This window comes from Lissotriton vulgaris, chromosome 3_1 (genome assembly GCF_964263255.1).
Source record: "Lissotriton vulgaris chromosome 3_1, aLisVul1.2, whole genome shotgun sequence".
NCBI lineage: Eukaryota > Metazoa > Chordata > Amphibia > Caudata > Salamandridae > Lissotriton > Lissotriton vulgaris.
Genome location: NC_141689.1, coordinates 1,266,725,149 through 1,266,740,983, shown reverse-complemented (window position 1 = coordinate 1,266,740,983; position 15,835 = coordinate 1,266,725,149).

Below are 15,835 nucleotides of genomic sequence, written 5' to 3'. Positions count from 1 at the left end.
GACCCTCTGCTCCTATGCAAACCAGCAAATTTTCAACCTTTAGGCTGACCAATAATTGTTTTCCCTACCTGCGGCCACTATATTAGTCATGGTATTTTTATGGCCTTTATAATTTGTAACGCTGTAGGGGGATCACCTTTAGACAGACCTGGCTGGTTACTCATGTATACTGTCTTTAATATGGGTTTAACAATTTCTGAGAAGCCCAAGTGTGCGATTGAGTTTTCAGAGGGAAGGGGAGTAGGTTTCAGGAAATTAATGAGTGAGAAGCACATATCTGACACCCAGCAGCAGTTTATTATTAGAAGATTTAGTTTTAACTGTTCAACTATCTAGATTCCTTTATTACAGTCACAAGGGGGTTCAAGTGAATAGATACATTGCCTTTTGCTGACTGACCCATTTCAGGTTGAACTTACTTCACTGGCTTCTGGCAGATCCTATAGGTTGTAACAAAATTGAGTATCTAGGTCCTTGTTGTTGTGATAACTTTTCAGACCAGGATACCTTACATTTCATCTTGTTTGTGAATAAGATGGCGCACCACTTCGATAATTCATTTTCCTTTAGTAAGAGGGAAGCACTTTATTCAGGCCAGACCTGCCTAATTTTTCTCACAAATATTAATTAACAAATATGTCAGTTTTAAAGTCGAAAGGTTTTTAATGAACTTAATGAGGATCAGAAAAAGAAGGGATAGATTGCTATATTGTGTATTATGTCCATCCCTGGTCATTTTCTGATGATGTTTTCTCTAACTTGCTGTGCGCTTTTAATGTATTCCTATATATTTCCTAATGACACCTCGGATTCTTTTAACCTTTGCTAATTCAGATTTAAACCTTAGATATGAATCAGTGGCTTTTGGTGTCATTTATATTTTATGGTTTTAATTAACCGATTGAAGATTATTTTGACTGATTGAACAGATTACATACTAATAATCTGCATTAACTAATGTGACTCCAAGTTTTCAGTATATGCCTCAGTCAGTGTGATGGTGTAAACACAGACATGCCTAGAAAATCAATCCAAACACCTGGTGGGTTTGTCTAGGTCCTTTATCAACACTGGTTGGCTTACCACTTGTGCCAAAGTAACCAATCAGTATCAGTTCTGGTACGAGAAAGGGAAATCAGAGTAATGAATGTTACAGACAATTGATTACAATTCAAAGAAGGATTGTCTCCATTTAATCTGCAGGAAAACAAGACACACCAACAGGCAAGAAAATGCATCCCTGATCATAAAAGCTTTGCTAGTTGTGCAAGAACACTGGGGAGCCAAAAGGAAGGTTTCCTGAACCAGGTCGGACAGCGACTTACCTGCTGACTACAAACCAGAGCCAACTGGAATTAATGCTAGATTAGGCAGAGGAAACAGATACAGGAGACCGTGAGTGGACAACTTAGTTTGGAGAAAGTCGATTTTTTGACACTACAGCATCTAACAAATGAAGAGGTTCCATCAAATTGACAGACAAATGAGGAAAGTAAGCAGGACACCATTTTTCTCCTCCAAAACAAACTAGCTTCAAGTAGGAGTAAAATCTTCGAACCGTGAGCAAATCCAAACAGTGGCTCCTACATGGTCCAATGAACAATACCAGACTTTGGCCTAGAGGAAAGAACTCCAGTGGAATGCAAATCCCCAGGAAATTCCCTGCATCTGCAATGATATGTTCATGATGTATAGAAGATGTCATGAGTGATGTTATATGTGGATAATTACAAGTGCATGGCAAGGGCATGAGTTATAGTTACTTTAGGGTATGATGTATAGTTTCTTGAGATAGCTAAACTGTAAAATGTTACATTGTTACTGAATATTTCACCTAACTATAACGTTACTTTAAACTTTGTTTTTTTCCAGTGAATTTCTAGGTGTTTTTTAACATAAAGAAAAATGTAATCACCATGTGCAAGTTTAACCTGCATAAACTCCGAATGTCGTGCGCAGTGTCATGTTTGCTGCAGGGCCTGGGACCAACTTCTCGCATGCAGCCACCCCCATGGTAGACATGGCCTTTGGCCTTGTGGACAAGCCCTGTAAAGGCAGCCAATCCCAAAGTATGCAGAGCATTTGGTTCTTCATGGTGAGCGTTTGGCCACAGGGACTTGGCTACTACATGCAGCAAACCCCATGCTGTGTATGGCTTTTGGACATGCACAGCGTAGGGTTGGCCACAAACCCTGGCCTGTGGCCAAGCCCTGTAGCCAACCCCACAAGGGCAGCTGAACCTACACCACACATGCCCTTTGGTCGAGAGCAGTGGAGGGGTGGTCAGAGGGCCAGACCCTGGGAGTCCCATTACCCAGGTTTTTTTTCAAAGGATGTGGCACAGGGAACCCCTCTCCTCAAACCTATCATGGCCTTGGGAACTCCACCACCCAGAGCCATATATATTCTAATGGGGAGGGAGGCAATGTGGTCCCTGTCTCCAACCCTCCATAGGACATTGGTTCGGCATCCCCCAGGGTCTTATTTATTTTAAAGTGAACGAGAGGCTGCATTGCCCACCTTCATAAGCTTTATTAGGTCTTGAGGACCCTATCTCCCCGACCTCATTTTTTTCAAGGGGGGCTTACGGCCTCCATCTCCAAGCTTTCTTGGGCCCGGAGACCCCATCCCCTAGGGCCACTATTAAAATTAAAGGGAAAAGGGGCCATGCAGACCCCCTCCTCAAACCTTGTAAGGCCCTGGAGAACCCATCCACCAAGGCCATTATTAAAAATAAAGGGGAGGGAGGCTGCAGGGCCCTAGTCCCTGTGCCTTCATAGGCCTTGAGTATGAACGCCATCCCCCATGGTCACTAATTAAAATCAATAGAAGAGGACAAGTGGCTCTTGCTCCTTGGGAAGAGTTTGGCCACATGACTCCATCCCTCAGGGCACAGTGCTATAAAAGGTGGGTGCCCTTGTTCCATCCAATGGCATCCACAATAAGCTCATTGGGGGCTGCAAGGGTTCCTATCATGCAGTGCGAGCCAGCTAATAATGTTGCTCCCTCCTGGCAATAGCGATGTTTATGTCTGTTTCCCCACTTGCATCACTGTGGGTATGGAAACAGATCTAAAGCCCATTTTCCGTTTTGGAAACTCACACTCGCTGGGAGCGATTTAAGGGCATATTTATCAAAGAGTTGTGTTGCACTTGCACCTTGCAAGGGGATGCAAGGGTGATACAACTACTAAATCAGATTTATCAAGCCACATGAGGACACCTTATTTGGCACTGCATGGCTTGATAAATGTAGAGTAATGCAACACATCACAAATCACTGCATTTTGTTACTCTGCCCCAGGGAGGCGTTGCTATGGGTTGAGCGTGGGTGTTCCCACATACCCACCCATGCATATTGGTGCATTCCCTGATTTACCCTTACTGGTAGACCTCGGAATGCATCATAATGCTACTCCTCCCCAGTTGAGGCACAAGGAGGCAAAGCATCTTTATTTCTCTTTCTTATTTCTCTTCCTATGTGTGCTACATTCTCTAAGCACTCTCAGGAGTCACCAACAAAGGCATGGCTGGGAAGGAGCACCTCCCTCCCTGAGAGAATGGCTAGTGAAGTGGCATATAAAGGCAGTGAGCTTCAAAGCATGTACCGCCTCTGATTTGCATGCAGACTGACCCCCAAAGGAGGAAGCTGCCCTCCCCCTGCCCCAGGCACATTTGCACCAAGGCACATGGGAAAATTATTCAGGAGATGTACACCCCCAGAAAGCTAGCTACACCTCTAGGGTGAGCTACCTGGTCTGTACAGCAGAGGAAGGTTTCTGGCATTTTTAGAAGTGTCAGAATAGAGGGTTCTGGGTAGAAAGGGTGACACATACCTAGGTGGTCACCTCAAGGGGTGGATTAGGTACAGGGGCAAGTAGCCAATTGGCCACTTGCACCCACACCCCTAACCCCCTACATCTTTGATTTAAGGGACACCAATGACACCACAACTTCAAATCTATGAAGACTGCAAAGAGGGATAAAGAAAAGACCAGCATCTGTGACAAGAGGAGCTACACAAACCAAAGGCAGGATACTTTGCACCTGTGACAACTCTCTGGGAACTGCATAAGTGTAACTTATCCTGGACCAAAGACCAGAGACTCCCCCAGACATAGGGACCCCTTTGAGAGTGAAAACTACCTCCAGACTCCCTTGGACTAGTAGCACATGCCCCCTGCAACCACAGGTAAAACCAATGTCCAGGAACCAAAGAATCACTGGCCATCATGCCTCTTGATGGATTGTCCAAAAATATATGGTCCAGTGCATTGTGGGAAATGTAGTTCTGAACGCCAGAAGACTACCATTTTCCCCCAGACCTCAAGACATCAAAGTATCATCTTGATTACCTTACCACCACCAAGGCGTGTTGGTGACCAGTTCAGTTACCACCATCTTTACTCAATGTATCAACAAGAGGGAACCACAGAGCACCTTCAACCGACCACAACAATGGCCCTGTTGCTAACCTTTTGCATCCCTTTCCTCTCCAGAACAGTCTAAGTGGTAAACCAAGCTATCCCGCTGTTCCTGCTTCAATACCAAGTACAGTCAGGATAACTATGCACCGAGCCTTTCGGGCTAGGTAAAACTAACTGTTGTGGCTTGTCCCTGGGATCTGCATAACCTTAACCTTCCGTGGGTTCCAAGTAACTAAGCCTGTAAATGAACAATTGTCAAAAGTGCTTTTTCCCATTGACCGCAATGGTAAAGGTTTTACAGTAGTGAATTGCTCTGATTTATTGTTTCTTCTAAAATCCATGACTCTTGATTAAAAGCATTAAATTGTAGTGATGTTAATGTCTACATTTCTATAAAAGACTACTTTATTTTTATAAATTAATGGTAGATTTCTTTCAAATCATCTTAATTACTTATCGTCCGTGTTTGCAACCTGAATTGCTTAACACACGTTCCTCTAGCAAAGTCTGGCTACACTACCAGGACTGATCTCCCTGGGGTATTTAGAGACCTGAGGAGTGGATCATGTGACTCCCTCTCCCTCTAAAAACCCACCAGACCTGGGCGATGGGGTCCCCATGGCCTAAACGGCCCAGGGAAGGGGGTCATGTGCTTTCCTCCCCTTCAACAATGAGCCGAGCCTCAGGGGATCGGGTGCCCTGGACTGCAATTGGCCCATGGAGGTGGGCCACATGCCCCTTCCCCTTCAAAAATGCATGAGGTCCCGGAAATTGGGTCCTCGAGAAGAAATCAGCCAAGGGGGGCGGGCTTGCACGTCCTCCCATCCATACAAATACATGTTTTCTCCCTCAGGCACTGTCCCACCCTGATAGAGGCGTGTGAAAAACAAGCACTTTTTTCATTTTTTATTTTTCAGCAGATTCCCAGGTCACCAGCGAATTTGCAGCAACATTTAAAAAAACCTTTTGGCCCCTAGGCTCTTATTTTTTTTATTCCTAAAATGCCTGCCACCACTTCCTGGTAGAGATGGTGGTAGCTAATCAGATCCCAGTTTGAGATCTGTTGGGATTTGCGGAGACTCAGTCCCGAGCTATGCAATGTTTTTGAGCATTAATTGCTCAAAAATTACTGAATGGTTTTACTGTGAATTACAAAAAGCATTTTTTCTTGACCTAAGTCTAACTTCCTTCCAAATATGGTGGAAATCCCTTCAGCAATTTGGGCTAAAGCTGTCTAAAATTGTTATGGGAAAATTAATGGGGAAAATGGTTTCTAGGACCCCTTTTTTTTACTCCGTCCCCGCTTGATGGATTAACCCAAAACTTTTCATGCGCAAACAAGTCTAAAAGTCTAAAAGTAGTAGTTTTATTAAAGTTTCAGGCAGATTCATCAAATGCTGCCAAAATTATAGGCAACACATGAGTATACTGCTTTGTTTCTGTATGTATATATATATAAACTTTTTGGCACAGGAATGGATACAATCTCTTAAAAAATAACTTGGATGTAAAAAGGTGTTTCTCCTTCTTACGCCATCCTCTGGGAGGCACAGCAATTTCATGCAGTTCCAAGTTTACAAACCTTTGTAAATCTGGGATTGCATGAAATCAATGGGTGGATGCATGGGAACGCTCATATTCCACCCATGGAATGCCTCTCAAAAAGAAATGTAACTCTATGCAGTGCAAGTCACACGAGGCGGCGCAAATAGCCTCTTGAGTGATTTTGTAAATATCGACTGGAATTTTGTGCCATGGATCTGCCGCAAAAGTGGTGCAACCATGACAAAAAAAATGTCCAAGTCTTACCCATATACTCAAGTGTAATAATCATAATAAATGTGAACATTAGGAAAGGACTAACTACCCTGCTGTAATGAAGTGCATACTGCATCGCACATAAACACAAATAATGTGAAATTCAATAAAAGCATAACAAAAATATACATTAAACATTATTGACCAAGGGCACTAATGCTTGGAGATACAAACAACTAATGCCTGTAGAAACAAACAAGTTCCATATCATTCATGCTTCTAATAAAATGTGTAGAAATGAGATAAAATAAGACTAATTAGCTGAATGTATCAAAAGCAAAGTGTAGGCTAAATGGTACCTGTGAGAAGTTGGCCTGGTATATAATGCTCACTAATTCTAGTGATCACTTTGTACCATGCCAAGCAACCCTTATGATGATGGTTGTAATTCAACCTTGTAGACCAGTTATCCTAGTGGTAACGTGGACAAAGCAGTCTTAGGCTAAACTCTGAAAGGCATGTGAAGCCAGCTGTTATACCATACACAACCCCCTTGAATACCAAATGAAAGGGACACCACACAGATATATATTGAAAATATATATTGATTTATTAACTATAAAATCCCCTGAACTCTTTATGAGCACAGAAGCACAAGCGTTAAATCACAAGACAGTTTAAAATACACAAAAGTTGCACAATATGGATGAGCCCTAGGGGCCACCTAAACCATATACTAAGAAAGTGGTATATGAGATACCAATGGGAAAGTGAAGAGGCCTAGGGCCTTGGGAATCGCTGGAGCTATTCGAGACTAGCAATGACTAAGTCGGGAGAGGCCCACGGGACTCGGGTGCAGTGTTCAAAGTGCACGCACTTTCCAATACAAAGTCTATGGTGCGTAAAAAGTACAAAGTTAGTTTAAGGGCACTTCCGCTGAACCTAGAGGAACAAAACTTAAGACACAGACCCTAGAGGTGTGTACCAGTGTAGGGACACCGGCTTTGCAATGTTACCTCACCCACAGGAAGTGGGTGCACAGGGTCGAAGTGGCGTTGGGTTTTGACACGCAGGTTCTTGGCGCTTGAAGCTGAAGATGCTGCAGGCGATGTGAAGGAGAAGTGTCCGGTGGATCCAAGGGTGGATCTGAAGTGGTGAAGACCTGAAAGCAGAGGGGACAATGTTCAAAGTCACTGACCAGTGACCACCGTGGAACCAGATTGGAACCAGGCAAAGTCGGGTGCAAACAGGTGATGAGGTGTTGCTTCTCTCTGCAGCCACGTGGACACGAAGAGGTCAAGGACGTCCAGGAGTCGACCACGAGCTGACACTCAAAGGTTCTAGCTGATGGCGGTGTCGGCAACTCGATTAAAGCAAACAAGCCTTGGCTAATGCAAGCCACAGGGAAAGTAAAAAAGGCTTATTACTCGGACCAGCAAGGTCAGAGCGGGTACTCCTTTCTACAGGAGCAAGGGCAGGTCTGGAGCAACCAGACCCACAGTGTAAATCGTAGGTTTCGTCGCCAAGATGGCCGCTGACCACGTGACAAGCGGCCGGGATGGCGAGTCGAGTGGCACAAAGCAAAAGGGCCCCACGCAGATTGTGGAGATGCTGGAGGGCTGATCTTTAGTGCAAATGCTGCTCTGTTGTGGGGCTTCTCAAATCCTAAAGCACAGAGTTGAGGGTGCCTCGGGTGCTGCGCAGTCAGCGTCTCGGGGGTCTTTCAAGATGGCCGCTCCCACGTCTCTCGGTGCCTCCACGGATCCCTTCTTTGCAGGGACTGTGGATCGGGCTGTGAGAAGTCTGGGAAGCTGGGTCTTGTCAGGCTCTGGGCTCGGGCTCCGGCGGGAGGTGGCGGCAAAGCAGACGTCGAGGTGCTGGGTGGTGCCTGTGTTCACAGGGTGGCCCCTCCTAGGCCACAAGGGAGATTCTCTTCAGTCTTCTGAGCAGCAGAATGTCGAAGTCCAGTCTTCTTCTTTGTTTAAAGTTGATTTCAGGATGATCTGCTGTGCAATAGCACTGCTCCCTCTCTTATTCCCATCTGAGGGGTGGATCTCCTGCTAGGTCCCTCCCCTATGGGTGGGACCAGGAAGCGGGGTGGTTACACCCCCTCTCCTTTGTCCAGCTCCTCGCCAGGACTGGGGCTGGAAAGCCCCAGAACCGGTTTGGGCTGGCTTATGCACAGGGACACCTTGTGTGCCCCAGGCATGTCTCAATCTATTCAGCCCTGTCCTACCCAATACACAAAACCCTGTCTGGGGTGGTGCTCGCACCTCCCCAGGCAGGAAACCCTTTGTCCTGGCCCTCCTCGCTGGAAGGACTCCCAGCAGCAGGAGGTCAGACATGTGTCGGTGGTGGCAGCATCCATTTTGTGATGCTGAGGCTCTGTTGAACTTTAACCAGGGTTAAGGCTACACACATGTCGTGTCCCTCTAGAAGGGTGGAATGCTATCCCCGTCGCCAGAACTGGCGAGGGGATAGTATTCCAATTCGTATGACACCTTACTCGACATGTTTTGATAAAGCCAAACCAAAGATAGCATTTAACCGCGAGGATTATAATGCACTTAAGAGTATATGGTATGGCAATATCCCGGAACAGCTTAGGGAGTGGTTCCCGACAGCTGCAGACAGGCTCAGCTCATGCTAGAGCACCATCTCACATATTTCCAAGCACTCTGCCTCCAGGATTGATGAGGCCTTCCATAGGAGTGGCTGATAGGAACATATGTGTCCAGTTTAGGGTTAGGCACAGACATACTGTACCTAAGTAAGAGGTGATTACACCAACTTACCCCAGCTGAGTGATCAGCCAGTTGTGTCAAATATGGAGGCCAGGCCAGGGGTGGCACAATACATGCTGCAGCCCCTGGCAGGCCTTGGCTACACCTATGCCCTGGGTACCTATGGTACACTGTTACAGGGGCCTATAAGGTGAACCAATTCCAATTGTGTTATGCACCTAAGGTACATGGAGTCCATTTTAAGGAGAGAGCAATCAGCCTGGGGCCCTGAATAGCAGGATCCCAGGCCAACTAAGTCAAAAACCAGCTAAACACCAGGCAAAAAGTTTGGGGGTAACCATAGTCAGATATCCACCTTCCTACATAACCCCCCCCCAAACGAAAGGAGATAAGGCTATCCTTGACCAGGTAAGCCTATATTGCCTAAGTGGCCATATAAGGAAGTACCAGCTCTGGCTTGGTAACCCCCTGTCTCATGGTCCACTAAGCAATCCCTCACCCTAAGGGTATCGGAGGGTCTCCACCATAGGGAATCTCTACCTGTGGTGTGTCTTTGCAAAGTCAAAGGCTGGTGTTGAGATGGAGTACTGAAGTGAGTTTCCTCTGTAGGGCTCAGCTTCCTCCAATCACTCTCCACCATGTGTGCCTTTCTTTCTCTGACTGAGTTGCACTGTGCTCTCAGGGTCAACCTCTGGCTACCTAAAGCTGGAGGCTGGGTCCCTCTGTTTGGCTTACTGGAGGGACAGGTCAGGTTTGGGCCCTTAGGGTCCCATGTTTGGCTGTGCCCAACAATATCCATCTGGGGGAGGTCCCTAACTACTTTTAAGGGGGATCCCTCAGGAGTTTTTAAAGCTTGCACCTCACTAGGGCTACTAGTTTCGGTGCCCCTAATCTGCTGATGGGGGTGCTTTATTTGACAGGGGGCCCTTTGGGTCTCACTGTCCTTCTTGTCCTCTGCAGCCCTGGGCTGAGTAAGGCAAGGTAGAGAGGGGCAGGTTACCTGCTCCAGACTGGGTCCCTCCTGAGAAGGGTCCACTGCCATCAGAGGTTCTGTCAGGCCAGGCCTAACAACCTCTGGGACAGTTCCTTCATCAGGGGTAAGATCAGTTCCCTGAGGAGGCTGATCCTTTCCTAAAGTCTGGTGGGAGGGAGATTTCTCTTCCTCCTCAATGCTCTCTGTTTGGGTGGAGTGATCCATCATTTCAGGCTTCACTACCCATGTATCAGTTTGAGTTTGGGCTGTGGCCATCACAGCCCCACCAACCTTTTCAGGAGGAGACTCAGTTTGGGTATGGGCTGTTACTAGTACAGCCCTGCTACTCTTTTCAGGAGGGAGGTTATCTTAAGATGGGGCTGAGGTTTGCTCAGCCCTCCCAACCTTTTCAGGAAGGACATCTTGAATTGGGGCTGTAGCCATTACAGCCCCACTAACCTTTCCATGGAGATTTACCATTCTAGAATGGGTTTGCTGTTCAACCTCAGCCCAGGCTGAGATTTCCAAATCATTACCCAGTAGGCAATCTACAGGCAAGTTTGCTGACACTGCCACTCTCTTTGGGCCAGTGACACCTCCCCAGCTAAGATTGACTACTGCCATGGGATGATTGGTTTCTATGCCATCAATGTTTGTCACCTGATATCTGGCATCAGGTAAAAGTTGCCTTGAGGGGACTAGACATTCAGCCACCATGGTAATGCTAGCCCCTGTGTCTCTGAAGGCCTCAAATTTCAAGCCATTGATGAGGGGCTCCTGTCTATACTTGCTCAAAGTGTTTGGGCAAGCAGTGAAATTGGCAAACCCCATGCCAGTCTCATAGACAAGAGTATCTGAGTTAGGGGACCTGGATAGGCCAGAGTCCACCTGTCCTCCAAAAGTAAACCCACCCAAATTCTTGGAGGTGCTCCCACCACCTGGGGGACCACTGCTAACAGTGACAGGAGGTGTTGGAGCCTTACCTGGAGGTATATTCTCCTTATTGCCATTCTTGGGACAACAGCTATCTGTTTTGTAATGCCCCACCTGTTTACAGGTATGACAATAAGGCTTTTTCTGGGTTGTAGAAGTGTCTTGGGACCCACCCCCATTCTTGGAGTTTTGGGGCCCTGGGGAAGTCTTTTCCTTACTTTTATCCCCACCCTTCTCTTGAGGCTTGGTAGTCTCTTTCTTTTGGTCACCACCCTGGTTCTTAGGCCTGATCCTGGTTCTGACCCATTTGTCTGCCCTCCTACCCAATTCTTGTGGGGAGGTCAGATCAGAGTCAACCAGGTGCTGATGTAGAAGCTGATTTTGACAATTACTTAAGATTTTCTCTCTCATAATTAAATTATACAATCCTGTATAGTCAGTAACCTTACTTCCCAGCAACCAGCCCTCCAGAGCCTTAGTGGCACATTCAACAAATTCAGACCAGTCCTGAGTCTGTGTCTTCTGGGTATCTCTGAACATTAACCTGTACTGTTCAGTGGTTAAGCCTAACCCATCAATCAGAGCACTCTTCAGGACCATGTAGTTTCTAGAATCCTCATCACTAACTGTGAGGAGTCTGTCTCTGCCTCTACCTTCAAAGGAGAGCCACAAGATTGCTGCCCACTGCTCCTGAGGGATCTGCTGTACCATGCAGGCTCTCTCAAGTGCAGTCATCCATTTGTGGATATCATCCCCAGCTTTGTAGGGGGGCACAATCTTACTCAGGTTTCTTGCATCAAAGGACCTGTCTTTATCCTTCTGGATATTGCTGCCACCAGTGGATTCTAATCCACTCTCTCTAGGCTGTCTTGCTCTAGCAAGTTTCTCTTGCGCCAGGGCAATTTCTAACTCTTGTCTCTGGACTCTCAATTCAGCCTCTCTAATTTGAGATTCTCTCAATTTGGTCTCATGTTCCCTTCTCTGAGGGCTAGTCATCCTCTTTCTGGAGTGACCATGAGAACCTCTAGAAGCATGGGAGTTGTCAGAGTCACCTGAGTGAGTCCTTCTCCTCCTAGGCTTCTGGTTAAGTCCACCTGGGGGTCTGAATGGGTTGTTACCTGATTCATTCCCAAGTAAGCTTAAGTTAGCCTGGTTCAGCCTACTGACCAGCACCTGACTTTTTCTGTCATCATCTGACTCACTACTTTCCACCTCCTCCTCTTCTTCCTCATCTACCTGAGGAGCTCCAGTGGTGGAGGCTTCCTCATCTACCAGGATGATAGGGGCAGGGGTGTCTACAGTGTCATCCTCTGAAGGATGGCCTCCTTCAGCATTCCCTGTGGGGTTTGCCTTAGAGGGCTTTAGAGTCTCAGACTGGTCTAAGAGCTCTCTTAGGTGGTCTGTAGTAGGGGAAGGCCCTGTCTTCAGACCCCTTAAGACACAAAGCTGTCTTAATTCCTTAAAGGAAAAAATAGCAAATTTGGATGGTGCCCTTGGAGGGTCACTCTCAACAGAGACATTCCCAGTGGAACCCTCTGCTCCAGACATTGCTCTAGTGTGGGTGGATGTGTTGCAATCTACCTACACTGGTGTTTACCTACTAAACCTATCTAGTAGTTGTAGCTAGGGTGTGCTACTCCCTTTGCTCTACAACAACTAAGTTCAGTAGAACTTAAGTATACTAGTCTTGTTTTATATGTACCTAGCAGGTACCTGTATGATCTTTCAAATGATAATCTCAAAGATTGTAATGGTAAAACAACAGCAAGCTCAGATCCCACCGCTGCCACCAATGTGAGAAGTTGGCCTGGTATATAATGCTCACTAATTCTAGTGATCACTTTGTACCATGCCAAGCAACCCTTATGATGATGGTTGTAATTCAACCTTGTAGACCAGTTATCCTAGTGGTAACGTGGACAAAGCAGTCTTAGGCTAAACTCTGAAAGGCATGTGAAGCCAGCTGTTATACCATACACAACCCCCTTGAATACCAAATGAAAGGGACACCACACAGATATATATTGAAAATATATATTGATTTATTAACTATAAAATCCCCTGAACTCTTTATGAGCACAGAAGCACAAGCGTTAAATCACAAGACAGTTTAAAATACACAAAAGTTGCACAATATGGATGAGCCCTAGGGGCCACCTAAACCATATACTAAGAAAGTGGTATATGAGATACCAATGGGAAAGTGAAGAGGCCTAGGGCCTTGGGAATCGCTGGAGCTATTCGAGACTAGCAATGACTAAGTCGGGAGAGGCCCACGGGACTCGGGTGCAGTGTTCAAAGTGCACGCACTTTCCAATACAAAGTCTATGGTGCGTGAAAAGTACAAAGTTAGTTTAAGGGCACTTCCGCTGAACCTAGAGGAACAAAACTTAAGACACAGACCCTAGAGGTGTGTACCAGTGTAGGGACACCGGCTTTGCAATGTTACCTCACCCACAGGAAGTGGGTGCACAGGGTCGAAGTGGCGTTGGGTTTTGACACGCAGGTTCTTGGCGCTTGAAGCTGAAGATGCTGCAGGCGATGTGAAGGAGAAGTGTCCGGTGGATCCAAGGGTGGATCTGAAGTGGTGAAGACCTGAAAGCAGAGGGGACAATGTTCAAAGTCACTGACCAGTGACCACCGTGGAACCAGATTGGAACCAGGCAAAGTCGGGTGCAAACAGGTGATGAGGTGTTGTTCTCTCTGCAGCCACGTAGACACGAAGAGGTCAAGGACGTCCAGGAGTCGATCACGAGCTGTCACTCGAAGGCTCTAGCTGATGGCGGTATCGGCAACTCGATTGAAGCAAACAAGCCTTGGTTAATGCAAGCCACGGGGAAAGTGAAAAAGGCTTATTACTCGGACCAGCAAGGTCAGAGCGGGTACTCCTTTCTACAGGAGCGAGGGCAGGTCTGGAGCAACCAGACCCACAGTGTAAATTGTAGGTTTTGTCGCCAAGATGGCCGCTGACCACGTGACCAGCGGCCGGGATGGCGAGTCGAGTGGCACAAAGCAAAAGGGCCCCACGCAGATTGTGGAGATGCTGGAGGGCTGATCTTAGGTGCAAATGCTGCTCGGTTGTGAGGCTTCTCAAACCCCAAAGCACAGAGTCGAAGGTGCCTCGGGTGCTGCGCAGTCAGCGTCTCGGGGGTCTTTGAAGATGGCTGCTCCCACGTCTCTCGGTGCCTCCACGGGTCCCTTCTTTGCAGGGACTGTGGATCGGGCTGTGAGAAGTCTGGGAAGCTGGGTCTGGTCAGGCTCTGGGCTCGGGCTCCGGCGGGAGGCGGCGGCAAAGCAGACGTCGAGGTGCTGGGTGGTGCCTGTGTTCACAGGGTGGCCCCTCCTAGGCCACAAGGGAGATTCTCTTCAGTCTTCTGAGCAGCAGAATGTCGAATTCCAGTCTTCTTCTTTGTTTAAAGTTGATTTCAGGATGATCTGCTGTGCAATGGCACTGCTCCCTCTCTTATTCCCATCTGAGGGGTGGATCTCCTGCTAGGTCCCTCCCCTATGGGTGGGACCAGGAAGGGGGGTGGTTACACCCCCTCTCCTTTGTCCAGCTCCTCGCCAGGACTGGGGCTGGAAAGCCCCAGAACCGGTTTGGGCTGGCTTATGCACAGGGACACCTTGTGTGCCCCAGGCATGTCTCAATCTATTCAGCCCTGTCCTACCCAATACACAAAACCCTGTCTGGGGTGGTGCTCGCACCTCCCCAGGCAGGAAACCCTTTGTCCAGGCCCTCCTCGCTGGAAGGACTCCCAGCAGCAGGAGGTCAGACATGTGTCTGTGGTGGCAGCATCCATTTTGTGATGCTGAGGCTCTGTTTAACTTTAACCAGGGTTAAGGCTACACACATGTCGTGTCCCTCTAGAAGGGTGGAATGCTATCCCCGTCGCCAGAACTGGTGAGGGGATAGTATTCCAATTCGTATGACACCTTACTCGACATGTTTTGATAAAGCCAAACCAAAGATAGCATTTAACCGCGAGGATTATAATGCACTTAAGAGTATATGGTATGGCAATATCCCGGAACAGCTTAGGGAGTGGTTCCCGACAGCTGCAGACAGGCTCAGCTCATGCTAGAGCACTATCTCACATATTTCCAAGCACTCTGCCTCCAGGATTGATGAGGCCTTCCATAGGAGTGGCTGATAGGAACATATGTGTCCAGTTTAGGGTTAGGCACAGACATACTGTACCTAAGTAAGAGGTGATTACACCAACTTACCCCAGCTGAGTGATCAGCCAGTTGTGTCAAATATGGAGGCCAGGCCAGGGGTGGCACAATACATGCTGCAGCCCCTGGCAGGCCTTGGCTACACCTATGCCCTGGGTACCTATGGTACACTGTTACAGGGGCCTATAAGGTGAACCAATTCCAATTGTGTTATGCACCTAAGGTACATGGAGTCCATTTTAAGGAGAGAGCAATCAGCCTGGGGCCCTGAATAGCAGGATCCCAGGCCAACTAAGTCAAAAACCAGCTAAACACCAGGCAAAAAGTTTGGGGGTAACCATAGTCAGATATCCACCTTCCTACAGTACCCGCCCCATCATAACTTGTAACCCCAGGTTAATCGCTTCGGTGAGGCTGGAATTCCTCTCTGGTGCTGAAAAAATTGATGTGTGTGCAGTTCAGGCGGCCCCCGGCCGTCCTCCGAACATACTCACCGTGGTGTCAAACGGCCAGGGGCCGTTCGACGCATGGAACGGTTAAGCATACACAAAAACCACATCATTAAATTTTAAAGACCTTTATTCTTCATAAAGCATAGTGTGCATTACATATCTCACATTTTCTCGTACAAGTAGTCAAAGCAGCACTGCTTATCGTCATAGTGTAAATATGTTGGACACAGCCATTTAGCCGGCATCCCGGGGGCCCGGCGGCGTTCAGTACAGCAGACGTGCAAAGTAAATAGTTCTTAGTCATAACAATGCAGGAGTATATATAATTCCGAATGTGCTTGCATTCTCGTGTCGCTTCCAACATACACATGAC